Below are 18,091 nucleotides of genomic sequence, written 5' to 3'. Positions count from 1 at the left end.
CATCTTTGGAAATCCAGAAAGAGTGGCACAGTATCACATGGCTCTGTAAGACATATTCAAACCAGATCCACTGTTTCATAGAAGGAAAAATGTCTTCCAGCTTCACTTCTAATTGGTACAATGAAATTGTTTGATACTGAAACTGCCAGAATCAAATTGCTTCCCCTTTAGTACCATGATTTTTTTTTACACTATACTGTGTGAGTAGTTCTAAGTTGTCACCCCAATTTGAAATAATGATAAATATTGATGTATGGCTATTGCCATACAGAATGTCCCCAGTCATACCTAGGTTTCAAAAACTTTTATTCCTGGTCTGTCAGAGCTATTGCATCTTAGTGAACATTTTCTAAACCAGCAAAACAGCCTCCCACAGCCCATTTGGATTGCTGTGGTGGGCCAGTGCTTAGTTCACTGCAATGCAGTGGTAAGCCACAATGTCTCAAGAGATAATGGACTCTCTCGAATGCAAAGCTAACATTTGTCATTTTAGTCTCCTGTACATTGCACTGAACATTTCGGCATTTGTACATTGCACCGAAGGGCTCTGCCTGCCCCAAGGAGAAGGAACAGAAACTAACCTTGATTAATCTTTGGATTCATTCTTCTGGCAGTTCTCTCAGCTGATACTCCTTTCCTTAGTCTATTAAGTTATTTCACAGGCTTTCTATTTATAATGCATTTAATGTCCCCTACTGGTGGTTTATTCGTGGAGTATAGTGGTACAAAAATATGCATTAGAAGCAGACAATATTAGTCCTAGATGTACTTGTAGTCTCTGAATTTTATTGAGCAATTGCTTCTCTTGCCTGCAGGCACTGATTCATTACAACACAATCCAAAAAACAACCTTGGATTTCAAATAAGTAACTGAGGTCAGAAATTTGGCACAAAGCTCTTAAACAAATAGTGGAGGAAATTACTTTATTACAGAGTTCGACTGATATTTTCAGAGGCAGGAATAACTCCCATTAACATTGCTGGCAATCATGCAGCCTAATCCCAAGCACGTAACTTAGAAAACTTCCCCCTGTGTGGACAAGTGTTCTCAATGAGTTTCTAAATTTATAGAAGCCTCAAAAGCCCATAGTCTCTTTGTTTTCTTGTTAGAGTTTGCAGTCAATTCCCAAAGGTAGGACTCCATCATAGCAACAAGCAGCATTTTTATTAGGCCAACATTCAGCAAAGTAACATTGTTTATATTATACATTCTTATTTTTACACATAATTTTCATGATTCTATTTTAGCTCTATTCCCAATAGATGTCTGAAGTACCATTGCTCTAATCTCTACTGACTAAGAAAACATGCAGTAGATTAGGCAGTGGTAATGGTTACCAAGTGTGGGGCCCCTGCTGTTGAACTCAAATGACAAGCTCATCATGAGCTGTTTCTGACGTTCAGCTGTTTTACTTCAGTATTCTCCAAGAAGCAAAGTTGTCAAGCTCCGTCTCTGAGAACAAAGTGACAACATAAGAAAAGTCAAGGCCCAAATCACGATTTTCACAGCCCTAAAGATTCCAGGAAAATTACTTTGTTAGTATGATCTGCTTTTAACTTTCAAGGACAGCATGAAATAACTTCTAAATAACAGCAACATCAGCAAGAAGTCACCATGACCTATAAGCTTGTGTTACAATATCCATTCTCCATAGTTCAACAGTCTGTCTGAAATCTGAATGCAAGTCAGGCTTGTAGCACTGCCATGTCGGAGATTATGAAGCAGAAGTTCCTTGTGGGACAATTATGTTCTTGAGTAATATAAAATTGCAAAAGCTGTTAATGTGGCAGAAAGAGAAGAAACTGAAACCAGAGTCTAACATCTGGATGTACCCTGAAGAAGTTCCCATTTCTCAAAGAGGTGAGGTATATATAATTTATTTACCTCTTTTTGGTATTGTGATTGCTATTAATTCCATTTGGATAAAAATTCAGAGCCTCACACTGCTCACCTTCACAAAGACAGGACTTTTAAGCTGTCTGTAGACAAATATTGAGTCAGGGAAACTAGTAAGTCCTTTATGTTTCCCATCTTCTGATTGTGAGGCCTGTCCGTGTACATTCATATGCAGTACATTAGGTATATTCCAGAGGCTCCTGAAACATTGGTCTGCCCTTTGCTGGCTGTCAGCCTTTGTATTCAATTACTAGGAAGAAATCTTCCTGGGAGGGAAAATGTAGAGGAGAAACAGTACCATTTGCAAAATGCATGAAATAAATAAATATGATGCACAGAAGAGTCTTCTAAAACTCTGCTGGTCCTAGTCCTGGTTCAAGCAATAGAGACTGTGTGATCCTTGAATGATGGATATGCCAGTATCTAGCAACGTGGTTCCACTGATTTGCATTTTAGTATGAAGATCAACACAATTCCAGCATTACCAGGAGTGCTCAGGATCCCAACTTTCCCCAAGGAGTCAGAGAATGCTGCTCACCCAGTCCTTTGGGGGACTAATAAAACCAATCCTGAAGAAGTGTGCCCACTGTTTGGTGGATGTTTTGGGAAGGAAGAAATGATGGCTACAAGGACCTGATGAAACCTGACAGGAACAGATATGGGATGGACAGGAGAAGCAACCTGGACAGTGACATGTAGCAGGGGTGGAGACCGACAGGCTCAACCCAGCCTTTGAATGAGAATAGTGGTGTGTGGTTACTGTTGTTGTCTGGGTTTGGCCAGGATAACAGAAAGTCTATTTGGTCTTGATAGAGTGAAAGACAAATATTTGGAGTGAGATAATATTTGACTGAGAAAGACAAATAGGGTGTGGATGATGAGTTATGTATGAAAGAAGATAGGAAATCTCTGGAAGCCATGCAGGACAGGTGGGTAGGCCAAGGAAAGTGGACAAAAAAGCAGTCAATAGCTGACAGGATGTAAAGGATAAAATAGTAGAAGGGAGGAGTGCAAGTGGAAGTTCTTATAGGTAAAGGAATATGAAAATTCAGGAGTTTCCAGTATTTTTAATGACATTAGGAACAAAAAGGTAATAATTGACTGAGAAAGGAGGCATTGTATTGTTGTGGTTGATCAAGCTATTGTTCTGCAAATTATCTAATAAGCAGAGAGACATGACTCCAATTTGTTAGCTTGTTTGGTCTTTGGGGGAGCTTTTTTGTTCCCAGAGAAACCATTTTGAGAAGAATTTTCACTTTTCTATTAAAAAATATATAATTTTTTGAAGACTCTGGGAAATACTGATCTGATTTTGATCCACTCATGCTTACTTTTACCTGTGTTATTCAAGTGAGGAAGTAATATTTTTAGATTAAGAGAACAAGATGCTATATCTCAATAAAACTTCTGGAATCCTCTCATTCTAAATTCTTCATTATTTTGATTGTACAGAGTACAGAGGTACCTTAAGAAAGAACTGTATAAGCAAAGTCAGTTCTTCAGCACCAAGGTTAGATTAAATATTTGCTACATACCTGTGGCAAGAAAGAGCCACTTTAATTATATTTATGGCTTTTACCTTATTGTCAATGTACCTTTTGGATTTTTAAAAGTGGAGTCTATTAACCCTGTACTTCAGAGTTACTATGTGTTACTATGATGCAGAAGGACCAGTATGGGCTTAATATGTAGTCTTGCTTGTGACAACTTCCCAGCTTCTTCCTGAAAAGCCCAGTCCTTTCTGTATTCATGTCAAAGCTGATATGTGCAAATTTCTTTTCAGTGGTAATTACACATTCATGGTAAAAGGGGAAAAAGTAAATTAATTTCCTCTGAACGCTGAGCATGGTTATGAACAGTTCAGGCTTACACAGTAATTGTCTAAATTCTGGATTTTGAGGAAGTTGATTCAAGACTCATGATTCAGTCTTTAGGATACTGTCTACCTAGGTTTTCAATGATGCTAGTTAAAGAGTGTGTAATGATTCATAAAACATCCCAACAGAATACCTATAGACCTCAGATGTACAGCTGGAATGAAGCAAGATGCTATGAGCACCACATTTGGAAAAAACCAGATCACCATCAGTCTGGATAATTTTTACATAATCAGAATGTCTGAGGTTGGAACAGAGCTATGGAGGTCATTTGGCTCAAACCCCCCACTCAAGTGGGACCCCTGGAGCCAGTTGCCCAGTACTGTGTCCAGACACCTTTTGAATATCTCCAAGAATGAACACTTTTGAGTTTCTAGATGTGCTCCACCCATTCCCCTTTGTATCTGTTACTGAAGGAGCAGCTGTACACCAACATGTACAATGCATCACTAAAAACTCACAAGTGTACTCAAGAGCTTTGGTGTGAGCATGTGTTTGCCCCAGCCCTTAGAGCATTATTTTACAGTGGTACACAACCAGCCAAAGTCACAGCTCTGCCTCTCTTCCCAAGCCTTTAAAAAGAAAATACTCTTCTGCTGAGTCAGCTCCATGAACTAGCTCAGTGCCAAATCACAGAAATGCCAGCAAGGGTGACAAGGAGGGATTGAAACTGTGTGGCCAGAGGAGAGATGAGGAGTGGTCGGGATTACTGTAGTTTGTGTTTGAGTATGACTTAACAGTCACAAATGACATAAGGTGAAGAACTGAAAAAATCTATGGAAAAATATGAAGTGCAGTTTATTCCCCTCATCGGTGAAGAGCTGATTCATCTCTCAGTCCACAAAGTGCCTCTGTCATCTAAGTAAGAAAAATATTAAGGTATCTTTACTGAATTTTAAAAATAGTCAATTGCAATTGCAGAGTAGGGAAGAACAGAGTATAAATAACAATGGTAATCATATTGATAGCTAGATCTTTTCTATTCAAACTTACTATCTTTGGTTAATATCCTTAGGTTTTTGTTGTAAGAGTTTAAGTATTTTTCTTCAGATATAATGGACAAATTGAAGCTAAAGTATCTTTTCTCATTCTGTGTCATGCTCAGCTACAAGAGTCAAACCAAGTGACTGCAGTGACTTCTGAAGTAACAAATTATGTTACTAATATGAGCAAATATTGTAAGAATATGAAATTGATTAGATTGAAGAGATTGTTGAATTTTGTATTTCAGCTGCTTTGGATTTTACCAAGAGAAATTTAGGTATCTCTTCCCTAATGCCATATATATTCCTTTTTTTTTCCTGCCTGTTATTTCTTTATAAAAATATCATTATTCCAACCACATCACTTTTCAATGTAGAGACCTACATGGGCAGTGATTTGTGAAGGATTACTTGCAAAGCTTACACTATAATTGCCTGAAGTAAAAAAAAAAAAAAAAAAAAAAAAAAAAAAAAAAAAAAAAAAAAAAAAAAGGGAAAAAATAAAGCTTACAGTAAGGTAATGTGGTAATGTATACTCATAATATCAAATTGATTCTACATGCAGAGTATCAAGCCTGCTATGTTTGCACAAAAATATTGTTTCAGTTTCTATATGTCAAAGAACAATAATCCATCTGCAAATAAGGATTTGCTTTAAGCTGTCTTGTATATCAAGATTTCAGCAAAAAACCTGATAACTAAAATTGTAACTTCTACTGTTATTATTATGCTTAAGGGTAAGGGGGGCATTTTAAACCTATGAAACCAATGAAATTTCTTATTATGATTAGAATAACGATAGCACAACTATGTTTGCACCCCCCCTGTACTATATACTTTATAAATCCTGAGGCTTAAACATCAAAGCTGTTGTTCACTGTGTGCCTGACCAAGGGGACTAGGTACCACCTTGTTCATATAAAGAAAATAGGTAGGATAACTAAACTAATCTCTCCACTGTAATCCTCAGATACAGCCTCACTGCAGTGAACTGAAACTGGCAGCACATCAGCTGTGCTCAGTTCTCTGTTGCACTACTCTAGCTGGAGCAAAAACATCACTTTATGCATCATTCCTAAAAATATAGGGTCTTTTAGAAATGTAAAAGAACAATATGCAGTAAAGCTGGCACATGTCACTGGAAAGCATATGTGGAGAGGCAATCAGGTGGTTTCAAAAGTGAATGCCATAGGAGGAGTGTCAAATTTGGTCTTAGCATCTGTCTATGCAGCACCGTGTAGCACTGATGCAGTGAATGACGTGCTGTTTGCAGCTCCTTGTCTTCTGTGATGTTTCATGTCTTTAAGACTGGTGTAACATCTGTTCAACTGGTACTGCAATGTACTGAGTTTCATTTTCTCCCTGTGGGACAATCAGCTTTTTTATTTTGGTTTTGCACTTCTTCTTACCAGTATCCAGACACTGTAAGTCTTAGGTAGATCTATCTTAAGCCTCCATAAACAAAATTAATATTTACCTCCTTCCTTGGTTGTACCAAGGATGAGGAGCAGGGACTTCACAAGATTCAGGACTCTCTTACAGGATGGGTTAAAAGTGAAAACTAACAAGACAGGCTCTAAACTTTCTAAGTGACAGGTACCAGTCTGTCTTTCTTGAGACTGAGCATAAGCCAAAGAGGCAGTGCAGTCATGTTCTAGTCTGCTGCTGGATATTTATGCCTAGATCTGATCTTCTTTATAGCATCAGAGCTGTAATAATAACATAGTTTTTTTATTTCTCAATGGCTGTGATAATTTCGCTGATCTTTTTGATCCGATCCTCAAGGGCCACCTCATTTTTAATTCATTGAGCATTAGATACCCAGATGCAACGTGGACACTCAAATAGGTCTGAGGACTGAGTGAATGGGGTTTTTTTTGCTGTGCACCCTCCCCTGGTCCTTCTTTTTAGGTGATCCTTGACTTTCCTTAATTTGTTCACTGTGGTAAAAATTTCAGCCATGCATTTTGTTTCACTATTTACATATTGCAAACAGACAGCCCCATTATATTTTAGTGCAAGTCTTGTTCTGGTGAGCTTCAAATTGATCATAAAGCAGTTTTCCTATTGACTTTACTCAGATCAAGGTCAGGCCTAGATGCTGGGATGGGATAGATATTTAAGGATTATTATTTAAGGGTTATGCAAATTTCTGTATTTGAGTAAGGGAAAGTAGGGGATGATCCTTTCAGATATGAGTGAAGTGTAAGGCACTGTGTGTTCTACATGGTGCTGTCCTGGGTACCTGAAAATGCCATCTGGTTTAGGCAGTGTTTTTAGTTTCTGAATATGTGTATAAATTTTGGTATCACATAGCCTAGGCATGTAACAATTTGTCTCTGAACTCTGGATTTCCCTAAAGGAGTGGCCCAGGCTTATGTCCAGGCCTGGAAAGTCAGGGCAAAAGGAGAGAAGGATGGGTAGCAAGTGAAGAGAGGCAGGTAACTAACACCTGTAATTCTTTACAGCCATAAGAAATTTGGAATGAACTTTTAAATATTTCTAAAGCTGTTAATTTTGCAAACAGGCATTTGTGGCAGTGAAATGGAAGCCAACAACCAAATCAAACAACTCTCTTGCTTCTAAGCATTCATATCTTGCTTGGCAGGTTTGAACTTTTGACAGCCTAAGTATTAAGTTGCTCATTTGAAATCACATGATCCTTTTCCAAAGAATAGATCAGAGATTGAAAAGAAAGAAGAAAATAATGGAAAAAAAGGCAGAAAATAAAAGAATTCTTTCTTCTATTATGTCTCTCTTTACCTCTCTCCTTCTTTCATTCTGCTTTCTTGCTCTACCACTTGACTATATCATACTGTGTTGCTGGTTGCTGAGGTGCTGCTTCACCTTCTGCAATGTTGCTTGATCTTTGATTTCCTGTGAAGCACAATGAATCTTACATTAGAGTGTGCAGAGTCAGGTGGTGCACCATCTGTTCCCAAGCTCTGAAAACACTGAGTAACAGAGAGCAACAGAAAGCAACAGCTACACCAGTTTCATCAGAATATTCATATTCACACAGTAACAAAAAACCAGATGACTCTTATTTTCAAAGAGGAAAAAAAGCATTTAGTTTTCCAAGTTACCTATTAAATCTAACATGTTGGGGTGGTTTTCTTTCATTTTGTTAAAATATGCTTAATACTCATTAATATGGCTCAGTCATAAAATATGTGAACCAATTCATACTGCTTAAGTGATTTGATGTTATGGAGACCATGTGACATGGACTGCAAGTAGTGTTAATTTAACTGCATTTAGGAACATCTGTGCATGCAGCAGCCAAAAGACTGCTGGAAAATTATGGTCCTAACATTGTGAGGAGCAAGTAATGCAGAGGATTGGTAATTCCCTAACCACCAACATGTGGTAGTACTTTTTTCTTTTATTGTGCACTAGCATTCTGTTGAGAAAGCATCGTGTATCCCTGACTTAGTTTTAGAAATCTCTGTGCTACTCTACTAAAGATTGATTATGAATCATAGGTTAGAACTATTTTAACTATATGTTTTCTTACCTGTGGTTTAATCAGACAAAAGAGAAATACCTGAGTGCCTTAGAACATGCTTATTGGTTGAGAGTGAATCAGCTGCAGTCAAAGTTGCTAACAAAAGTGCCTCTAATTCTTCAAAGTTCCTCTCCATATTAATGCTAGAACAGCTTAAGTCAGATTTACAGGAGTCCAAAATTGTTTTAACTACTTTGCTAAACATTGGGCTTATTATAGAAGAAACTAGAAGAAAGATTTATCACATTTTTAGAAACCATTTAAAAAGCTTCATTGATCTTCCTGCACTTTAACTTTCTGACACTCTTGTTTTGAAGCACTATATTACAAGAAGAATATAAATGTTCAAAAATAAAATTGCTTCTGCCAAAAAATGAGGAAGTCAGGGAAGAAACACTGTTTTGCTTAGCACTGGTACATCAGTACTTTTTCTAATGTCTTCTATCTCTCAATACACAGCACTTTGAAAATACACAGCAATTTGAAAATAAATTGTATCTCATGAGTAGGGTTGCCTATTCCCAATTGTGCTCATGATTTGTTGAATGATCTTGAGAATTTGCTGTGTGCTATAGCTCATCCAGACATGAGCAGAGACAATGATGATTGTATATACAATGATTTTATATATCCAGGATCGTTGACTCAGAAAGGTTCACATATTTTACAACCACCTAAATATCTTATTCCATAATTTCCTTGAGGGAATACATATGTCTAGCTGGAAACCACATAAAGCATTATATAATCATATAATGCAAAATGTGTTCTAATACTTGTATTATTTTACATATGTGCATATGTGTGTGTGTGCTATATGGATTTGACATAATTTAGTTATACAGATAGACAAATATACAACTCCCCATGATATGCAGTAAGGTTACTGCATGGTTGTAAAACGTTTGAAGATATCTGCATCAAAGATATTGTACTAACACAAAGTGGAAAACCCCTCTTACCTTAAAACAATGCTGAGCTACTCACTGTTGCAAACAGGGCAATGTGGGGGAAAAAGGTAACTGAAAAAGCTGACACAAACATTCTACGTCTTGGCAAATGTTGGTTGCAAAATTGATTTTGCATTTTCTGAGTTTGGAATGGTTAATGTTGAGATCAAGCTGCTAGTCTGCAGAGGAGCTAGGACTTTTGGCAGATAGGAGTAAACACAGCATGTACAAGTAAAAAGCAGGACAAAAAAAGACCCCAAGTCCAGTTAAATTAGAGATAACTTCTGATTTTCAGCCTGGACAGTGCTCAGTGCCCAGCTGGCTCAGCCTTATACTTCATGGCTAATAGGGACAATAAATTAAAATATTTCTCATTGCTTAATGTGCATGTCCTAGATCAATGAGGCTTAGAAGTCCTATAATCAGATGTCCTAAGCTTTTAACCTTTAATAATTGAGCTGTAAGGGATGCTTCCTCGTTCTTCTCCAAGCCTTCAGGAGCACGTGTCAATTTTTTCTTTGCTTGTTAATTGTTCATTTGAATGTAAGGGAGTCTGACCCTGTGTTTGCTGACCTAAACAGCAATATTTCCATGGAACTCAATGGATTTGGCTGCACTGTTGCTGCCTGGGGGTTGGTCATCTCTGAAGCAATGTAAACACATGGATGTTGTATATGGAAACAAGCAAACAGCCAGCCAGAGATAAGCTCTTAGCAGGATAGGTTTGCTGCTTCTGCAGCCTGTGCAGCAATGTTTGTGAATAGAAAGCACTCTCTAGACAATACTGAGTTACCCCTAAAGAAGGAATTAGGATCACTTCAGCTGCAACACTGAATTGGTTTTCCAGCATACAGGGAAGTGGCTGTGTCACCAACCCTGGAGGTATTTAGAAGATGTGTAGATGTGGCACTTGAGGACATGGCTTGCTGGTGGATGTGGCAGTGCTGGGTTGGTAGATTCCATGACCTCAGAGGTCTTTTCCAGCCTAAACAATTCTGTTATTCTATCTGCAAGTTTCATCCTGGCTAATTTATTTCGCTCTGAAAAGTAAATATGGGATGTCCTTTGGCTTTCCTACAGCTATAGCATAACTTTGAAAAATTTACTCCTTCAGAAGCAAAGAAAAACAACCTCTGTTTTTCTGTCTAAAAACAGGCTACTGAGGCAGAGTCTGGTTCATGAATTTGTCCATGCTCCTACTGGAGGTCTGTGTCAGAATTAGATTGCTGTATCAAGGTGATTTGAACCATATTCCTGTTCTTCTTATGGCAAAGGATCCTTTTGTGTGTGAAGAAATGAACATCTACACCACCCCCCAAGTTCCCCAGTCATGCATTTGTGCATATAAGTTCACCAACCAACATTCATGCCATTCAGCTGGATTGAGCCTCCTTGTACTCTTTTTGAATATGGGCTGGATTTCTTAACAATGTAGTGATGACTAGAAGAAGTAATGTTTTCCAAGAGCTAGTCTCACAAACAATCAATTTAAGGTTAACTGACCTGGTTATTACATTTTTCTCTCTAAGTGAGGGTAGAAGGTTTGTGTGAATCTGTAAGTGCAAAAGGTAGAAAAGAGTTTATTCTTAGGTTCCCTCAAGGTGCTATGGGATGCCAACTTCTGTTCAGGAACTCCTGGGGCTGTATCATGTCAGCAATTGCTCTGGACTGATCTGAACTCTGGTGCAGATGTGTCTGGGGTGGGACTATGTGCAAAGACAATCCAGTTGCCAGGGTAATGGCACTGAAGGCAGCAGTGAATACATTCTTTGGGAAGAGAATGGGCAGAGTAGGGAGGGGCAGCAGGGATGGTGTGAGATCGGACTGATGCATATATCTCTTTGGATTTAAAACTTTAACCATATAATCTTTTTTCTGTGTTGATTTTTAAAATTTCATTATATACTGCAGTAGAAGCTTAAATTAAAATTAATGCTGACCCACTGACTTGAATAGGTGATGGCTCTGAATTTCAGGGAGCTGAATTTGCCTGTGTTCACATTTCCTTCAATTATAATGACAGCAGTTTTAATTTAGAATAATATTATCTAGTACATATTTATCTTTCTGCTGCCAACTAAGATCTCCATGGAGAACCTGAAAAATTGTGACATAATTAGAAGAGACAATTTCCAAAATGCCAGAAGTGAGTAAAGTTGCAGGCAATCCCCTCTTGAATTTACCTGCCAATATTTTTTCTAAAATATGTTATGATTCCTATTTGTTTAATATTTATGAAAAACGACAAAGTACTTTTCAGTAACGATGTTCTGCATTAATAATATTTTTACTATTATACATGTTTATGACTTAATTTATTAATTATCATTAATAATATAAATAATGTTTACATTTATTAATTCTGAAGTATATTAATGAATTAAAGGCAATTTATTAAAGAAAGTGGAACTGAAATATTTTGAGGTCCATGTGCCTCTTAGATTTACTGTAAAAACTTGCAACGATAGATGCAACCTGCAATTATCCCATAGATGAAAAGCTATCCTGTAACAGATTTCAGAGGGCTGCCTGACGCAAGATGCCAGCAATCTCTACCATCATGGACCAGGCTCTAAGCCCCAGCTGAGATTTTACCTGACTGGACATGTTCTGTCTGAAATGTCAAAATGTTACTGCATCACAGGTAGATATATGTTTTGTTTGATTTAACCTACGGCAAGGATCAATCCTGCTCAATAAGAGATTTCAGAATGCAGCAATTCATTTTAGGATCTATGCACTAATAACTACTTTAATTCAAACATAAGCTGACAACTGGCGTCTCGCTGACAAGAGCAGTAGAAACAAGTTTGCTCCTTTTGGCCATATTAAGTCAAAAGTCCGATATCACCCTCAAAAATATTGGAAGGTAAAATCACATCAATTGTTCATTCTACTACAAATTACCCCTTAAAAATTTAACCTCATTCTGTGCTCTACCACATATGCTTAAAGAGAACAGTATATCTAGATTGAAGCTCAGTTGTGAATATATGTCAAAGGTTTTATAAAAGTTGACAAAAAAACCTTATTTGTCAAGATATATTTCCTTTATCCAAAGCTAATAACTAGTTTCATTTGCATTAGCTGCAGACAGTATGTGTGAATCTGGCACTGAGATTTTCCTTTTTTTTTGACTGAAATGAGGCAGGTGAAAGAAAAAAGGAAAAAACCTAACAGCTGATTTTAGAAAAATTCTAAGTGGAGGATGTTCATTTTGCTGAAAAAATTCTTGCTCCGTTTTAACACAGTTGATCTTCCCTTTTGACATGCTGTACCATCTTCTGAGAAAACACAGCGTGTCTTGAGATTGTCACTGAAGTATAAAAACCATAATACTGCTTTACTGGGGGTTGAGTTAGAGCAGCAATGTGCAATATGTTGTCAATGCCTAGTAACCCCTCAGCCGTGTCTCTTCTTGTGCCTTCACACGTGGCTGGTAGATTACCCATCAGCAAGAGCTCTCCTGTGTGAGGTAACATGTCTTGATGTTTTACGTGCCTATAGCTGAAGCTGAATCTAGTCGGATTATATGTATTGATTATTTTATTTGAATAGCAAATTTGGGGTTTTGCCCCTCCCTCCTAACATTAATATATAAAAATATCTATCTACCCTTGTGTAAGTGTGTTAGTGATGTTTAAAAAACAAATAATTTTCACTGCATTTGTTGGAATTATTTCAAAGGTTTGGGAATTTGAACTAGCACTTACAGCCCTCTTTGTAATAAGAATTACTGGATTTGAAAGAAGACAAGGACAAAATTATATTTTCATAATTTGATAAAGGTTACAAAAATGTTTTAGATCAAGGTAAATCTGATCTGATAATTGTGTAACATAAACATTTTCTTGAACGTGTTTGAACATGAGTGTGATTTGGAGTTCAAAGAGAGACCCTCTTTTCTTCTATTCTTACCAGCAGCTGAACTGAATATAATGTAGTTATGTAGAGAAATGACAGACCCTTTAAATTCAGGACCCATGGAATAACAAAAGGAAAAATACTGAGAAAGTTCTTCAACTTGGCAGTGGTTCTGTGAATTTGCCCACTGGTTTTCAGGAATACTGACTGAAGAGTCCTATATATTTCTGTGTATATGAGAATTTTGCTCAGTATAAACCAGATATAATGTAGAAGTTAACAGCACTTTTCCCCTAGATTTGTGCAGCCAGTGAAACAAGTTGTTTGGAAGTTAAACTGTTTATTCAGCCTTTGACATCTCTGTACATGATGACAATCACCACCAAAAGAAAACACCCTTCTTCCCAAACACAGGTAAAATACCATTTTTCTACTTCTCCTCCTGTGGCATGCTATACCTTACAGATCTGCAAGAAAGTACTTTTTATGTGAAAAACTATCCACAGGTTACAAGAGATGTTAGGATGAAAGCCTCCTAAGGAATTTTCATCATGGGGTACAAACCTACCGAGAATCCTAGAAAGGGCAATGCGTACCAAAAGTTAACAGTGTCTGAGAAAACAGTACTGGATTTTTAAGAAGTAGTATATTATTACAGGTCAATACTCGCTAAATTCATAAGCTTTTAACAGCTCTACTTGTGCTGCTTTATTCTGCCCAATGATGTATCTTTTGTTCTTTGTAGACTGCCTTTAATTGGAAAATTGTTTAATAAATCCTCACATTTTATCTCATCAAAGACAGACATAGCGTGTGTAAATATTCATTACCACTTCATGTTTAAAACCACTTTGATAAATTAACTTCATAACCTTTAGAGAACAGGAAGAGACAGGAAGCCTGGATGTAACAGAGATGGTGCATAAAAAAATGGAATAAAAAAAGTGACTCAATAGTCATTTGAAAATGTGTTTAGAAAGATTTTAATTGTGTCTATTAGTCAAAAGGAGATTCACATGAGCTCTCAGACTAGAAGATGAATTATCTTCTTGAGCTGCCAATCTCACTCTTCTGTCTGTAGATGTAGCTTCAGCCACTGGCTTAATATAACTTTAAGGCCACTATGAATCTAAATTTTGTGGATATTTAATAACTACCAACAATGTAGTACTGTAGGATGTCTTAGTCCAAGTTTTACTGTAGTACTGTAGGATGTCTTAGTCCAAGAGTCTGATCTCATGTAAAATGCTGTTGAAATTATTTCTTTACCTTCATTCTTCAATCCTTTAAAGGATCCATTTTTTCCTTTTTCTGCGTCTCTTTCCACATTTGTTATGAAATTTGTTACTTTCTCCATTAGGTTTCTCCAGACCCTGTCTCCACCATCAGTATCCCTCCTATCCACACCTGAGTCTTCACTATTCACTGGTTTTATCTTCAGTCACCGCTGAACTTCTCCCGCTGCTCTTCATCCTGAGGAAAAGCTTTCTGTTACTATATACACAGCTGCTTTATCACCCTCTTCTCATTCCCTCCTTAAAACCCTCTTCTTTGGGACCATCAATTTTAGTGAACAGCTGACAGCAATTATGATGTGAATGTGCTTTGACCCCTATCAATCTCAGTGACCAATATTGCCTCATTTTTCCCGTGTATTTCCCCATATGTCTGTGTCTGATGCCTCTTATCATACCATCTCCATAATATTTATGGAGCTAGCTGCAGAATAGAAAGAAAATATCTGAAATATCTTTAAATTAAATGACTTTATCATGAGCAGTAGTCTCCTATACAGTATAGACCTATCCTTAAATTGCAAACTTGCTGAAGCAGAGTCTGCTTTTTTGGCAGGAGCAGCATAATTTCATCTTGTAAATAAGTCTCCTAAGTACCAGGGCAATGCAAATAATTTCCAATAATGAAAAAAAAAAAATCCTGTAACCAGACAAGCTGATTAGCAGCTGAAGCAAAAGTAGAGGTCTTGTCTGCATGAAGTGTTAAGAAACAAGCAAGTAAAATATCCTATATCACTTTGTACCAGCCCTCTTCAAAGTTTGCTTGTGCTAACACTTAACAGCATATGCACATCATGCAATTTCTTCTGCTTTAATTAGAGATCTGTGAGGAGTGAATTCTCTAGAGATAAAACTTCTGCTTATCCTATCCACTAATTATCTGCTTTTTCTTTGAAAAAAATATTTGATATTAGAATCTACTGTTCTTGAGTAGGAAAAAAGTTACTGTGACCTTTGATGTGACATAATGCATAACAAATGAATTTAGAGAATATGATGAAATGCACTTAGACCAGTCTTTGCAGGAGCTAATATACAGCACATAAGAAGAATTATATGAGGAATCTTGAGAGATTGCTACCTTTTTTTGCATTTTTCTCCACAATGCTAGTGGGTGAATCAGGTTTGACTATTGCTGTAGGAAATAGGAAATTTACAGGGGTTCTTGCTGGAGAGTAGGACAGCAGGACAATGGTGTAGTAGTATAAATTCTCCTTGTGAGGAAGGCAAAAAAAATTGGCAATACAAATCATGGCCAGTCACCACTTCCTAGCTGCAGTCAGACCTGTCTGCTCAGTGCTGGCCCCAGAAGCTGTGATGGCTTTTCCACCAGCCGCATGCTGCTCAGGGGAGCAGGAGGAAGGAGGCACCCCTTGGGCTCTGTGGCTGGAGCAGCTCCTGGAGCTGCTAATTTGATGCCCCCTCAGGCTGAAGAGAGCAGGGTCCCCCTTCACTCTCCTTGTGGAGTTCTTCTAACCACTGAGCTATTACATGTGGCTCCCTCTTTGGATTTATTTTTGAAATAAAACAATGAGTTCTGCACAAAAGAGCAATTGGTAAAGCTTCCTTCAGGAGAGCATTTGGGACTGAGGGTCCCAAGTGCGAAAGGAGAATCTGTCTGCTCACAGCTCAGATCAGAAAATCAAAATTCCAGAGGAGAGAGAAGGGATTACAGACATGATTGACACTTCCTATTAGCTAGACATAGGAGATTCCCAGCTCCTTAGGAAGCTTCCCTTCACTATATGATTTTGTTAAGGATATGTCTTGGTGGTGCCTAATTTTTCATGTAAATGGCTCTGAGAGGTTAGGTATCTAGCTCAGCTCTTGGGACTCCAGCTGAGGGGTTAGAGGTGCCTGGCATGAACAATAGTGGGAATAGTTGCAAGAGGCTCATGCCCTGGGTCATACTTGCCATCTTCACTTTGATTTATTAATTATCTTGGATCTGATAAATTATGACTCTTTTCAAAGGGCTCAGGAAGAGGACATTAACATACAGGGAAATTTTAACTTTAGACAATGTTGTATAGACAATGTCAGGTTGCTCTCACCATGATGACTGAACTCTTTATATGGCAACCACTGACTTCATAAATTTTTGACTTCTCCTTAATGCACAGCAGTTTTGTCAACCAGGCAGAGGACCACAGTTGTAATTTCATATGTAAGAAATCTCCAACCAAAGGCCTTGCACCAGTTTTAGGTCAGTTTGACTTCTTGGACTTCTGAAGTGTTACTCCTAATACATACTTATCAGATGAGATCTATACCAGGTCCACAATACTGAAGATTGTTCAGTGTACTACCCTCACAGCTTTGTATTCCAGTCTTTACAATGATGTTAATGTATTTTTGAGGAAGACAGAAAAAATAATGAAAAAGTGCTGAATAAAGAATGTTTTCCATTAGATGAAGTATATACATTTAAAACAAAACAGGCTTGGTCACTTGAATAAATTCCACAATACTTTCACAGAAGCAGGAGGATTGACTACAAATTCCCAGTGAATTTTCATTCCTCACTCTTTCCATATAAATGATCTCGCCCTTGGAAGTTAGATTTGCTTTTGCCTGCACTGGAAACCAGGCAGGTTTTTTAGAAGTCCCCAGAAGCCAGATAGTTTTCAGGGATGCTAGTATGCATCACTGGCACATACAGAAATCCTAGCTCCCAGTGAATGGGGACAGTTAATGACATTTGTACAGACAAGGCTACTTTGTCTGATAAAACATAGATACCTAAATTCAAGAGAGGGAGTCAGAGAGTCTACTTTCCATCACTGCCTAACTCTGATGGCCAGAAAGAAAACAGATAAGTGGGACAGCAAATCTTTATCTTATTGATTAAGGATGTTGGCACGGTGTATGTGAGATCTGAGTTTTGATCTGTGTTCCCTGGACTATTTATGCCTTGTTACATTCAGTGGTCTAGGTGGAAAACAAACAAAGAGAAAAATAAGACCAGACTGTGAGAAAGGCCCTTGACTTCTGCTCAGATAGGCACCATTAGAGACCACCCAGGACCACTGCTGCCTTGCAGAGCCAGACTGCAGCTTCTGAAAGGCTGCCTGCCCCCAGCCAGGTAGCACAGCTGCTGAGGTGTCTTCTGTGCTGCATGGAGTCTTCCTTCTCGAGATGAAGATTTACACCTGAACCTCTCAAAGGTTGTCAAGGGATTTGAAAGACAATTTCACTGACTTACAGGCATGACTGTTAGCAAAAAGATAGGCTGTGCTATGACAAAGAAACAGGGTTTTCAGTAATTTTGTATTAGCCAGATGAGCAATTCTGTAATTATGAGGGCTGCTGTAACTCAGTTGGCTGTGGTCTCTTGTCCTTGAAAGCTTCAGAAATAAAATTTTGAGCCATAGATTTACACTTAGGTCTTGGTTTCCTCTGAGTTTGCATAACTCCCTGCCTTGTAAACCAGGCACCTTGTAAACCAAACCTTGTAAACACATCTGCCTTTCTTCAGAAATGACAGAGGGAGCTGGGCATCATAGAATGGTGGAACAGTTTGGGTTGGAAGGACCTTAAAGATCATCTAGTTCCAGCCCCACTGCCATGGGTGAGGATACCTTCCACTGGAGCAGGTTGCTTAGAGCCCCATCTAGCCTGGCCTTGAACATTTTCAGGGAAGGGGTGTCAACAACTGCTCTGGACAACTTATTCTAGTACCTCATTGCCCTAATGAAAAGAATTTCTTCCTGATAT

This window comes from Passer domesticus, chromosome 1 (genome assembly GCF_036417665.1).
Source record: "Passer domesticus isolate bPasDom1 chromosome 1, bPasDom1.hap1, whole genome shotgun sequence".
NCBI classification, from domain to species: Eukaryota; Metazoa; Chordata; class Aves; order Passeriformes; family Passeridae; genus Passer; species Passer domesticus.
The sequence above is the reverse complement of the archived record's forward strand: the minus strand, read 5'-3'. Positions refer to the sequence as shown.